This window comes from Odontomachus brunneus, unplaced genomic scaffold (assembly GCF_010583005.1).
Source record: "Odontomachus brunneus isolate Ranch 3 - 2012 unplaced genomic scaffold, Obru_v1 Obru_scaffold_093, whole genome shotgun sequence".
Lineage (NCBI taxonomy): Eukaryota > Metazoa > Arthropoda > Insecta > Hymenoptera > Formicidae > Odontomachus > Odontomachus brunneus.
This window is the reverse complement of record NW_022639543.1, coordinates 707,616-722,552: the sequence shown is the minus strand read 5'-3', so window position 1 is coordinate 722,552 and position 14,937 is coordinate 707,616. Positions and strand designations below refer to the sequence as shown.

General features: G+C 37.1%; 1 protein-coding gene across 2 annotated transcripts in view; it reads right to left on the bottom strand.

The window, feature by feature from the left end:
- LOC116848345 (lachesin-like) overlaps positions 1–14,937 on the bottom strand; it is a 216,376-nt gene that overhangs the window by 75,255 nt on the left and 126,184 nt on the right. Inside the window, exon 2 of one of the 2 annotated variants that reach the window (XM_032824317.1) lies at positions 14,701–14,830. The gene's annotated coding sequence lies outside the window, so the exon portion shown is untranslated. Of the gene's footprint in view, positions 1–14,700; positions 14,841–14,937 lie in introns of those variants that run through there. The other variant, XM_032824318.1, reaches the window with a different exon arrangement.

The window sequence follows — 14,937 nt, the reverse complement described above, 5'->3', positions numbered from 1 at the left end:
ACGGAGACAGAATCCACGCTGTTACTAACGTGTTTCACGGAACACTCGTGTGATCCTTTCGTGGATCGAGGTTAACGCGAAGTAAGACGACTCCCGGAGGATAATGTTCGCCGTATCGGATTTACCGAGCTGTCGTCAGTACTTACGTTACGCCGAACATCATTCGTAGCGAGCCGTAAGGCGATTTAGTTACAGCCTCCCTCACTTCATACTTTCCGGACGGATGCTTCACGATGCTTTTAGGTTCGGCACTTTGGTAAAGACATTACGTCGGCGATAATTACTGAAGTTCGTATTCCGCCGACACGTCCCGAGACTCTGAGATATTTTCGAATGCCGCCATCACTCCATTGCCACCAAATGCCTCGTCAAGTCCTCTTAGACACTTAATAAAATATTAAAAATATCTCGTAGCAACGTGTGTAATTTGATTTCCTCTCCAAAAAGATCCTGTGATATATTAATGAAGTAAAGACTTCGCGAAAATTTAGCGAAAGTAAAAAGAGAGTACATTCAACTCGGTCGTGCCATTTTTTGCAAATAATCTCTGTATGTTATTAATTAATTTCTTTTCATCTTTATACCTCTCTTTAAAATATTTACAGAATGTCTGACGATAAGTGGAAAAATATACTCATGCATATGTATAGTTTAAATTCAACTGAATACAAAATTTCTCTACCATTTTGCAAGCAACTAATTTTAAACTATTATGAAAGAATATTAGTGAATATAATCATGCGTGATCCGAATGTAACGGTAAGTAAAGTTGTATGTACTTGTATACATATTAGGTCGAATTTACTAACTTGACGTTTAGACTGCCGGGAAAGCCACTTTTGTGTCTCTGCACAAATCTAAAAATTCTACCTCATGTGTATATTACTTATATAGAAAAATTTTTGAGAAAAAGAAACTACTTTTTTAATGAGAAAATGCCGGCAGCCTAAAGGTTAATAACTAAATATTAATAACTAAAAAATCTATGTAGTTATTTGCATAATAGTAGAGGAGTTTTTATTCAGTTTGACTTACAAGCACACAATTGAAATAATAAGGAAGCTTGATTGGACCAAGGGATATTGTTGGCCATGCACTTTATTTATATATTTATTGTGAGAGGAACAGAGTGAAAACGAAATATACTCTTTTTAGTTTCATTAAAAAATATCGAAATAATATTACAATTAAAAAAATGAAAAAGTGACTGACTTAGTAGTGGCAAAATAAATTTTCGAGCCTCTCGAGATTTTGTATTAATATTCTTGTAAATAAATAAAGTTAAACAACGTGTTACTAGCTGGAATAAAGTTTCTTGCAAGTGTATAATATACTATTTTGGATAATAAAAGCAATTTTTATTCATGAAATTATTGAAATCGAGCAGATGAGGTAAGGTTAGCCTATAATTAAGGGCTATGGAGACCTTTCGCAGAGATTTTGGAACTATTAACCAGAATACATATTTTATATGTGACCTTACCCTGTGCTATTGGACAACTGAATATTGTATCAGGGCAAGATAACTACGTTGCAGCATGTTTACATTTTATTACAAAACAAAATATACGATTAACATGATCGTGATGGGCATTAACACATAGAGGTGTATCACGTTTGCACAGTTAATCATAACAATTAGTTGACTGTGTAACTTCAAAATTCGGAAAAATTATTTACCAGTTTTCTCTAATTAATCGTTTAAAGTTACAGTATATACTTGTTTGCAAAATAATAGAGGAATTTTGTGTTCAGTTTGGTCTGATTTATATATACACGAACGTTTTCCCATCTATCGTCAAACACCCTATTGCAAAAATTCTTATCTTCTAGGAATTTTAGAGGTCATACGTAAAATTCTCACCTTGCATGTCTCACAAGAGTATTTTATCAACTTTTCTGTCGATTCCTCATCAGAGACGTTATTTTCTTAATCTCGTTATGCAACTGTCAGTCGAAAGACATTTACGGAAGTTTTAAACGCGATACTGATGTAATTCGCTTTAAACATACGCGATCTTCGATTTCTTGAACAATGGCAAAGTCCCGAGAGCCGATATTCAGTCCCGACTTTGAACAACTTTCCGAAGTTTCTATTCTTATGCCGATCTCTAACTTTCCTCAATGAAAACGTAATATAGAATCAAGAAGAGAACTTTTCCGCTTATATATTGTGTGTAACGATAATGATAAACGTGGACATGACAAATAAGAAGGGAATTTTTCGATAGAGAGATTCAATTTGCAATGTTTTGTCGCAGACAATCAAAGTGACTTCTATAATATATATCAAGTTGGTAAGATATATATATATATATATATATATATATAAAGCTCGTAAGAGATGGTTTCTCTACTCGGTATATGTACTAAAATTTTATATATGTATTTTATATATGAAACTACGATGAAAAAACAAAACTGCTACACTTACTAATTTTCTCAAGAAGATTTTTCTTTGTCGAAAACCTTCCAGATAAGCCAGGACATTTTGGTCGAATTTGAGACAAATTGGCGTCACGGATAGTATTCGAAAAAATCCGTGACAAATAGTGAAAACCGGAACGATCCCGGGAAAACGTCCGGTCACTTTACTAACACATAGAATCAATTAATTATTAGGGATTTTCATGTCACTCTTTAAGTAGAAAATTGCTCTATTTGGTGAAGAATGTCACGCAAACCTGATCAATAAACGTGTAATATCTTTTTAATGATAAAAATTTTAAAATATAGCTCGTTGCTTTTTCTTTTTATTAACGATGTCTGCCGCGCTTCGCCGTATATTACTGACACATTGTTCGCAAGATAAACTTTGCTACGACTTGCGAATACATAATCCGTGCTCCATTCTTTTCGTTTTTTTAACTCACGTCGGACAAGTTTGACACAAAAAGTCAACTTTTCACTATCGTACTTTATGCAAACGTTACCCCGGAAATTCTTTTACCTCTCGCGCTTTTTTCAAATTTTTAACATCTCCGTACAAATACAGACGTTATTAGCGCGCTTATTGTTTATTTGTGCATGCATATTATTGTGTTATTTACGCATTGCGTAGCATTATTGTATATTTGATCTCTGAATATGTTGCGAACCGATGTGTATGAATTCTCGTACATGGCTGTCACGATTTTCGATTAAAACGCGAAGGGTAGCCATGTGTTGAGCGTCGTTTATTTAGCTTTGTCACTTCGTACCCGATTTCGGTCTCGCTGTTTCTGCAGGATTTATAATAATACCGGAAATTGTACGGCTTTGTTCCTCCTTCTCCGGCTGTTTATTCGGAGATTTGTTTCCCCGAATGTAGGACAAGCCTTGATTATGTCAAAGTTTAACCACCTCGGTGAATTATTTTGACTTTTTAAACGATAAATTGCAACTGGTAAATCACTTTCATTCGTCAGAGTATGCCCATGAATTCTCGCACATTGAGAAAAAGCTCTCGGTTATTAGAACAAAAGTAAGTTTGCTGTTTGATGATATTTAGAGAAACAGATAGTTACCGTTGCAAATTATTTCTCATCATTTGTCGTTTTAACAAACATACATTATCTGAGATACAAATCACATTTGTCTTCGTCCATTTCTCTTGAATGAACAAAACTCATTATAAATACAACTTATAACAGTACTATCAACAAGTGTAACGACAAGCGTCGTAATAGCAGAAGCGGTTTGTTTGAAAACAAATTAAATTTTCACACGTCGTTAAAGTTCATGCATCTTGAGTTCGCATTGTCAAACCAAGATCAGGCAGCTGCTGTTAGTTTGATGTGTGTTGTTTCAGGTGGAATATTGCGACGTAGGAAAGAAAATGAGTGAAGTAGGAGAACGAGTATACGAATGTCTGAAGTGTTGGAGCTTAAGGCCTAGTCTACAATAGGTGTTGTAAACCATAAGCATCAGCCAATCACAGTTGATTATTACAAGAATAATCGCCTATAATTAACCAGTTCTTATGGCTTACGACTTACGATCCCTTTGTCAGCGCAGAACATATAAAACGGCGAGGAAGACCGCCACGCGTCCACCATACGGCGGACGTGCATCGACGTATCGGCTTTGATATTAAATTCGGCCATCTCCGGGAGGCTAAAGCCGCAAAATCCCGGCGTCGTCGGTAACATGGTATAGCAGTCGGTATCGGCCGGTGATAGGTGGGCGCGAATTAGCACGATTAAGATGCTATCGCATCCGGCTGGACAGGAGAACCCCCGAGGAACGGCTCGTCTGGGGGATGAATGGGGGCCACGGTAGGGTAGTATCCGACCTCAAAGTAACTGGCAAGTGGAACACTCGCGGTTGTAGGTCTCGTACACGGGGTATCTACGGGTAGCGGCGGAGGATGCTGGTGGCAGCGGCAGCGGCGCTGGTGGTGGTGGTGATGGTGACGGTGGTGATGGTGTACGAGGACGAGCGTGTTGCTCCGGATTACGGGAATACCGGCAGGGGCGGTGTGGCCGCGAGTGTCGGCTCTCCTGATGCTGAGTTACGTTCCACCCTATATCCCTCGGAGCTATTACACACGCTGTACGTCCCCATAAATACGACGCCGGTGGAATCGTCCCCGATCCTCCGCCAGCCTGCTGAGGCGCGTCCGTCAAAGTACCGCCCTTCGATTTCGCTCGATAATGGAAATTGGCCTGACCGAACGAACCGACCCCTCGTAACTTAGAGAAGAGCGTGATCACGGATGATGAGTCCTGAGATCGGCAACGGTGACGGACGCGGGGAATGCGAGATGGTCCCGTGGTGTACGTAGAATATTTTGTTCGAATAATACAGCATACTAATAGCATCATTTAGACTTGTATTGCACCACTGGGATATATTGAAACCAAAATTTATAGCGGATTTTGGAGCACGATGGGGTCACGGAGCATGATGGGGTATCGTTGTTGAGTTTTTTAGGATACTGTCGTGTAATGAAATGTTTTGCAATTATTATTGTCTCTTACACATATTCTACGTACAGTTTTATTCTTTGCTCTTTAAATTGAGAGGCCAAACTTTCTTGAAATATTTCTACATTAAAAGTATATTCTACAGTCGGGCAAGATTATCATGACTTTGACTAATAAATGTTTATATCTTGAAAAAGAATTCTTTGTGTCTTGATTTGGTGATGATTTTGTATCGACTATTGTCTTGCATTGACCGTAGCTATGTAAGAATGATACCCACAAAATTATAATTTCTTATTTTTTGTTAACAATAGGTAGTCTATACGTCTATCTAAACAAAAATTTAAGTTATTGGCACCTAAAATTAATTAAAAGCCATTTTTATTTTCTATTAGTTGCGTAATTTTTACTAATTGAGTCTCTTTTACTTTTTTAAAGCTCTTTTATTTTTTTAAAGCTTGCCAATGAATATTTATAATTAAAGAAAAGAAAATTGCTTGATTTCTTGAACAATTTGTATGTGAAGAACCTTATTTATATTTTCTGAATTATATATCAAACTTTCATCTTCATTTTTCTCGAAGTGTACTCCATGTGATCATTTTTGCATAACTACGGTTAATTATCTTTAAGATGCTTTGATAATGATTTTTGCGGCAATCGCCACATCGAGGTGCAATATTCGTTATTGAGTTTAGATATGCTTTCTCGATAAGAGAATTTAGAAACGGAAATTACGGATGCAATTTTATTCTCGTATGTAAATGTAAATTCTCATCAGTGTGACGCGCGAATTTCGATATGTGTTCGGCTATTATCGACGCGAACTCAATATTAAGCGTCATTTCAATGTGTAACTATTGGCATAATATTTGCTGCGTGTACACATACCCGCACCCGCATGCACACGACGCTTTGAAAGTCACGGATGGCTCGTGTATAAATATCGAAATTACAGTCGCGGTATAATCACTGCATTACGTAGTTATCTCAATGGTATTAATCGAGTGATTAATGAAAGTTCAAAATCGGGTCGGAATTTTAGTATTTTGCCGTGAATATAATGCAAGATTGAAGAAAAACGAGAAAATAAAAGATATCGATAAAACTAAATACAAATTATCTACGATTGTTGAGATAATTTTTATTAATGGCATAAAACATTTTTTTTTAATTGAGAGAAAATATGTTTTTAAATGTCGAAAAAAGATATCATCATCTCACTAAAATAATCATATTGCACTTCTTGTGAAAGACTATTGTAATATTAATATTTTAATAAAATTAACATTATGGAAATTCAAGACTTTAAAGTTTTTCTAACAAAATTAAACTCCTAAAAACGTTTATCTGCTCAATACTGTAGCTAACCATCTTTTTACGTTAATATGGGCATTTTTATTAATTGCATGATTATATTTATTACATTATGATCTAAAAGATAGATGTTTTACACAGAAAAATTTCTCACTTACTTCCACGAAAGGTACACATCTCCAATGTATATTTGCTAATATTCAGCGACAAATTAGTCATTCTGTATGACTTTAGGGAGCCTCCACCGCCAATATAGTTTTTTAGGAAAGAGAATTGATTAATTTGGCCGTTATATTTGAAGGCTTAGAAACAGCATGGACAAACCCATACGTTAGACGCTATTAGAATTAAGAGTGTTGCTGTTATTATCCTGTACTCCTGATGTTTCTTCAAGCTTAATTACGGAACCTAATTACGATTTTGTAACTAAAGTAAAATTATTTCATATCAAGGATATTATTTTCAACAAGTCGTTTCTTTTGTCAAACGAATAATTTAGTGACACAAAGGAGATATTAAATTCCACATTTTTGGGGGGAATTTGCGTTTTTACATTCACGAGAGAGTTCCTTTGTTCGTATGACATTGTCGGCCGTCTGGCCTCGCACAAAAGTCCGTAGAACTGCATTCAAATGTATTCAGATGAAAGGGTTATCTCTCTCTCAGGTCGCGTCGGGTCCATCGAAGTCAAAAGGTTGCGGTGTCCGAGCACAATGCCACTGAGAGACGGAGACGTCGTCATCGATATCGTTGTTAGGTTTTGTATTTATCGTTATCGTTGCGTTCGGAAAGAGCTGCATGATAGGAACGAGCGGAAACCGCGTGCTCGTTAACTCCCTATACATGCATGTTGGCGAACTTCAATTAGGGCGACGGAGTTTCTCGTCGGACATCAATGTACATGAACTTACAGCAACTCCATCGTAACGCGTTTGACTCGCCTAGCATACAGTATGAAATCGGTACATGTTGCTATAATCATAAATTCAAAATTGCTCATTATTGCGAACTCGTGGCAGTTCTAATGTATTTTGCACACCTAATAGAGAGTTCATGGTCAAAGAATGCGCGTGTCTATATATCGCATCGGTGTATGCATAAGAATTCTTCCGAAGTATAAGAATACGGGGATTGCTCTTTTCTATGCTCCACAGTCCCTCGTGACGAAAGCCAACTTTAATTACGAGTCAACTGTAGCCATTGATATGCTGGACTTGGATCATTTTATTAGTAAAAACTATTAAATAGTAAACTAATAAATAGTATATTATATACTTGCAGGAGACTTCATCCTATCTAATGACACCTCACTTGTTTACTTGCGTTTTAAGTAAGATAAGTTTATTTATTTAAGAATATTAACAAAAAATTTCGAGACGCTCTCGAAAATATACTTGATTGCTCCTGAATTAATTTTTTATTTTTTTATCGTAACATTATTTTGATTTTAATGAAATTCAGGGGAAAGTACCCATGTTAAAATAATATTTTAGGATTTCGTTTCCGTTGCTTTTTCCACGATAAATATAAACATACCTTTGGACGACCAACTAGACCTAATTCCTCACTCTGTCAAGTAGGGGAGACTGAATTTAGAAGTCACACGGTTTACTTGTCACAAAGCTTATAAGGGCAGACCGTTGCTGTATGGCCCTAGGGGTATGTTGCTCATATACTTTTTTTAGTATTTATCTTAAAAAGAATTTAATTCTTGTCACTATATTTATTGATCCCTTGGATCCTTTTGATCCCTTGAATTTTATGAGTTTAGCTCATTTTTCTAGTTAAATTACTGCAATATGATTTATAAATTTGATGTAATAGTTGTGAATAGTAAGAAAGTATACCTGTACGAAAGTAAGTATGTAAAAAAGTATACACATAATATTAAAAAAATATTGCATACATCTTTTTCTTTTAAATCATGTATGTAAAAACTGTGACAACTAGACCCGGTCGTAGGAGAGAAATCATTAAGGCACCGCCTAAAGCGGGAGTCGCGCGTCGTCGACGAATTGCGCGACCGATAACGCGAAATTTCAGTAACGAGAAAATAATGTAAAAATAGATTGCCGGGGCTGCGCCTCCGCATTACGCGCACCACCACGTTTGCGCTTTTTATTTGCCCCATGAATCGATAAGCTCGGAAAAGGTGAGGGAGAGATGGAAAAGAGAGAGAGAGAGAGAGAGAGAGAGAGAGAGAGAGAGGAGAGAGAGGGGAGAGAGAATTTATGAAACAGCAGAGCGTACATCGATATGTCCGCACGCGCAATCAATCGGACTGTAATATTATCAGAATGTACGACTCCGACGTATCAGCCGCGTATCGCGCGACTCGACGCTGCAACTCGCCGCCAAAATTTAATTTCGAACAATAATACCGCGGTCGCGCGCCGGAAAAATGCGAGGGTATTACCGATATTATATTATCACCGAAATTTCATTTCAATAATAATTGTACGGCCGCAATGGCGGAGAAGTGAGAACGGCGCGCTCGGCGCGCTCTCTATATTGTCGTTGGAATTTAATTTTGACAATAATCCCGGCGCTGACGATATATGACTGGAATTGCCGTTAATAATTAAAACGTTGACAACGATTGCCAGCGTTCGCAAGACATTCGACGTGATCTGCTGGCCCGAATTCAAATTCTGGCTCTATAATAAATCTTGAATTCTACAACGCAATAGAAGCTAAGTTAGCTAAGTAGGCTTAATTCTAATGATACAGTTTACTCCTACTTTGACTCTAATAATGCCCGAAATTTTATTTTTTAGCATCAAAATAGATTGTATTATAAGCTTCAGAATATATGTATTATAAGCTTCAGAATATCAAAATAGGTTGTATTATAAGCTTTAGAATATTAAAATAGATGTTAAATGGAATAGTGAGGTTGAAAATAAGATCAAAATTTCAGGTAGGTTAAATGGAATCAAAAGAGATTGATGTAGGTTTCAGAATATCAAAATAAATATTGAATAAAATAGTAAGACTGAAAATAGGTCAGTATTTCGACTACTCTACTGTGTTATCAATGCATTAATGTCGTTTTACATCACTATATGTAACGCGATGAATGTAAGTTGTGTACGTATTCGCACGTATTTGCGTCGACGTATTCGTACGCTTAGACTGCTTTTGCGCGACCTTTTTACACTTTACGCGAGATGTACCTTTATATTGCTTATCGTGAAAGGAAACTTTTGTCGATGCGCCTCATTATTGTTGTGCGAAAAGTCAAGGACGCCGGTGACGCCCGTTTTATTCTTGCGGGCACTGACGCGACGGTATTTTTTACGGTGCGCAAAATGTCAAAAGAATCGACAAATATTCAATCACGTGTCGCTATTATACAGCCGCCGTGCGGCCCGAATACCCGCGAAATTGATGAAAATGTGCGGCGCGAAATCGCATTTCGATTGAAAGCGCCCTTGCGCGCTGTAAATATGCGTGATACCGGTAATTATTTCATTCTACCCGGCGCTCTCGCTTCGTCGCCGGAAATCCGTTGCAGTTAGCGCAGACAATAAAAGGTTCCACTGCGCAATAATATCGGCTCCAAAAACATGTCGACCGAACTCAATTTGCTCGCAATTCGTCGATCAGCGCTGTCGTCCGTTCACGACAAAGCCGCTGTGTGACCATCATAATTTTTGCGAATTCCAAAAGCGCAATTGTGCGCGATAATGAGTCTTGTACCGAGTGTTCCGGAGTTATCAAGACGCTTCTCTACGATTGTAAACAACGGGTCGTACAAGAATTGGAAACTTAAAATATAATAAATTATATATATAAAAAAAATTATTATATATATATTCATAATTTAGATAAAAAATTTTTTTGAGATAATAGTGTTTTTTCCATTAAATAATATAATTTATAGTTTATAGTAATAAAATAAAATAATATTTGATATAAAATTATGTTTTTGATATAATATTAGTTGTTTGAGCAAGAAAAGTCCAAGTCAAACAAATAAGGATTCTGAATCCAAAGAAAGCTTCTTCGTGTAAACACGATGAGTACACAAGTAAATTTTTCTGACCTGGCGAAACGAAAGGAGCGAAATAGTTGGAGAAAATACAATTCTTAGGACGATACAGTTATAATAAAAATCGAGGCTAATCAGATTTTCAACAAAGTAAACTCTCAACCCAAAGTTGGCCGAAGAATCTGTAGATTAATCTCTGTATACCGATGGAAACTGATAAATCGCATTTCCTACGGCGAGGATCGAAAAGCATGAGCTCACTGAATCGAAAGCCACTAAAATTTCTATTTGATCCGCGTACCTTCGTAGTATTATTGGAGTCGAGCATTGACTGTACTTGAGCGAAATTTCATTTGGCGGGACCACATTAATTCTGTGAGCATATTAAATATGTGCGGTATACTCGGTTTTCACATAATCCACTCAAACGCGGTACAATTGATCGGTTGATCACTTGATTTAACTCCACAGTGAGATCGAGTCATAAATAGTCGAAGAACGATCCATGCGAATACAAAGAGAAAGCGGAAGATATTTCAGAGCGACCACGAACAAAGAAACCGACGAGTGCGACGAACGAAATAACGATTCTTACGCAGAATCGTGAATGCTATTTTGTAGTGAAAATATGTTGTATAAATCGCGTGAAAATAAATAAATAATTTATTTTCATAGCTCGGAAACATTAGGCTGCTTCGGATAATATTTTGTAAAAGGAAAAATTGTTTTAGAATTCGTTCACGAATACATGACATTTCAATGACTAAAAGTTGTTTTTGAATCGTTCTATATAATTTTGGTCTGACAAAACAAAAATATTCTCCGTGTTGTATTGAATATCAGGCTGGAAATTAAAGCACTTATGCGACACATATAGCGTGTGTGTATGTGTCTGTGATTATATTTTAATCAGTGGCTACAAATATCCAATTATGTAAACCTGGACCAGCAAAAGATTTTTCGAGTGTAATGAATTTTTATCGTTCTTTTCATTTTATTCATATTTGTGGGATACACATTCTAATTATTAAATCTACAGTTATTCCATCGACTGTTTTATTAATACATTCACTAGCGTGAATGTATTAATAGCTTTTTATTTCTTATTATTAGTAGTGTCATATTTTTTCCAGTTGAGATTTTTGCAATTTTACAGAGAATTTTTTTGTTTCTTCCTTCACGACGATTCATTCTCAAACTAATTACGGCAGAAAAGTAAGTTTTCCATTTCCATTAACAGCCGACATATCTTCCATTTTCCGCCAAATATATCGGATATATTCACGATACGCGGTGCGCTTTCACCCCTCGTTTCAGTTATTGTTCGTGCCTGCCTATTAAGGGCCCTCAGGACCGCAAGCGTTCGTCTGCCATCGTAACGGATAACACGTGAGCTCCCTGGAGCAGCAACACGCGGAGAGCGCCGAACTTTCCGCGCGAATATATCGAAGATATTCAGCGCCACTCCAACGGTCAAGTAGTATACCACTCGGAATCGCACGCAGAGTGGAGTGGGCGGATTTCCGCGTGGGCTTTAAACTGTCTGCGAAGTTGGCCCCCCTTTTCCAACCCTTCGCTCTTTATCGCCGACGCTGCGAGCATCGCTTTCATCCCTCCGCGAGCGTGCGCAGAATGTGTGCGCATGTGTGTGTGTATATGTGTGTGTCTGCGATCGCGAAACGATCGCGTATCGGCTACTACAGGCAAAATTTACTCTGGCATATGTGTCGAATTGCGGCGGGGTGCTTGTGCAGCGTTTACGCGCGCGTGTTAAAATTGGCTAACTGACAAAATATCGATTGTCCTCGGTATTCCCGAAAATATCCTTCGAGAGTGAATAATAGTTTTATTACACCTATACACGAATAATTTATATTATTCACTCACATTGAGAAAGGTCTCTTAGTTATCAGAACAAAAGTACGTTTACTATTTGATGTTTGCTAAGGAAACAAATCAAACAATCACCGTAGCAAATCATTAACCTTTATATTTTAAATTAATTGAACCATGCCTCTGTATGTGCACAGAAAACCAAATTTCTAGAAACGTAAAGATCAGATAAATGAAAGTACTGGATGATAAGTGAAGAGAAAGAGTAAAGCGGCAAGAATCTGTGTACAGTAGCTAAATCTCGTTGCAATATATGGATATCTAAAAGCGTAGATATTAGCAGGCGTATATTTAACTACGAAACCGATATAGTCACAAAAGTAGCAAAAGTTTTGGTTACAGCAACAAATTTTTAATTACAGCAATATTTCCCAAAGTGTTATGGATAGATCCACTGCGCATGCGCGAGAAAGCGTCCTAGCCACTCACACTACGCTAGACCCAGCATTTGGACGGCGACTTTTAGAAGTTGGAAGAAAATTTGTAAATTTTTGTGCAAGTTACTAAGGTAACAGAGAAACGTTCACCCAAATTGTATTTTAGACGGAACTCTTGGACGTAAATTCGATCCTATTTTCGGATATTCATATTTCATAACGAAAATTATTTTAAAGATTTGATCATTATTCCTGCTATATATCTGCTATACTTAATCTGCTATGTTTAATTTATTATATATAGCTGGTTAAATTTTCTATATAAATTGGTGAAAGGCCATAATATGACTGCGCCGATCACTGGTAGCGCTATTATGACACTCAGCATGTTAATGGAGAAACTGAAAGATATCGTATGGATGCCTATTCTCGGCGCTGCGCCTTAATTAGCGGTAAAGATAGGCGTCTATAGATCCACATTCCGTAGACTATATTAGGGCACTCTGTAATGCATGAATACGCCATTAATACGACGGGAACGAGCGAGCGTGCCTCACGATACACACACGCTCGCTACAAACGAGACCCTTCCGATATGACCAGCAGCGATACATCGAACTCGCAAATTGCGAGTGCTTCCCGAGTGCACACTGTCCCGCTTTATTAAACTTTTGAAATTACATTCCGCCCACGTACTAAGAAAAATCCCTCGGTTAAATCCATCAGGATAAAAGTATGTTTGCTATTTGACTATTGTTAGGGAATATTAAATCGAATAGTTACCGTTGCAAATCATTTCTCATCATTCTAGCAAACACACATTGGTATAAATCACATTTGTGTTCTCGTCTATTTATTGGAAAAAATTCATTGTAAGTACAACTTATAATACACGTAATATCAATAAATATAACGACAAACGAACGTAATAGCAGAAACGGTTTGTTTGAAAACAAATGAAACTCACACGCCGCGATAGTCCGTGCGTCTTGAGCTCGTGTTGCTAACAAGTAAACCTATCCAAAAGGTACACTCCGACTTCTTTTTAATTTAGCACAAAAAATATATAGAAGTATAAAAAATATTTAGATCATATTTTTTCATTTTGACCTACTTTGAGTTTCATGGGCAGTTTACAGCTTTTTAATGTTCTCACTTCTATCATCAACAAGTATATAACAAATGCATAAGAAATAAAATTGAATACAAGATATAGACGTTCTTGGTTTGCTGATTATGAATATGAAGTAAAACGTGTAAAATTATTTGTACAAATAAGAAAATGTTTAAACAAAACATGTAAAAAGTTGAAAAAAAAATTATTTATACAAATAATTTCTCGATTTGATGGAGATTTGAACCATTTTACTAATTAAGCACAGATTTGAAATATTTCAGTTGGAATCTCGGCTAAAGAAATTTAGAATGGTTCGTGTCTCAGCTATGTCGATTTTGTTAAAATTTTAATTAAAATTGCCGGATTTCTTGGTTTGTCCGAGATTCGAACCATTCTTGATTAATTTAGCACAGATTTAAAATAATTTGGTTGGAATCTCAGCTAAAGAAATTTAGATGGCTCGTGTCTCAGCTATGCCGCTTTTGTTAAAATTATTTGAAGTGGTGGAGTCTAATTTAAAAATTTATTGAAACATTTAAATTCTTTGTTCATATAACTGATTTGCTGAAACGTCACTTTTAACCTTTGCTAATAGTCAATATGGTCAGCAAATCAAATTCATGGTTAGATGGATTAATCGAGGAGCTGTATATCTCTGTAATATCTGTTTCCATTATAGAAGTATTGTAGAGCAGCAAATTGAAAATAACATACCACTTGTGTTCATTACGGGATCGTTTGCTGTCTCATATCAACACATCATTTGGTACTAGTATTTTGTTGAATTAGCAAAACTTTTTCTCTCAGTGCGTGCACGCGAACACGAGCTTCGTAATGACGGCTTTCTTTCGAAATCGACGAGGCAGCTTCTACCGTTGAGACCGTGACGGGACGATTTGCCGGTCGATAATTAATTAGCCGCGCTTGCGAGCGAGCTCGGCAGACGCGCACGCCGTGAAATTTTTTAACCTGTCGTAACTGGCGCGGAAGATTTCTCATTAGGACGGTTATTCTCCCGTTTCGAGTGATATTTAAATCCCGCCGAGTTCTTCCGCAGTGCGGATACTCCAGGCGCTTATACGTTTCTGAACTTACCTATTATCCCCTAGAAGTGACCCGTTAGCCGCTTACCAGCAAGTTATCCGCTTCCCAGGCTGATTTAGGCATGCGTTCTTAGTTTCGCGTCCGCCCGTTGCTAAAACCCTTCCCTGCTCATGCTGACCCGCTAAAACATAAAAAAAGATCCTACGTCGAGTGTCTGAGAGATTTCTTGCTAGTTGGAAGGTAATTTGCACATATTGCTCTACGCTTTAAAAAAGAAACTCAGTAATA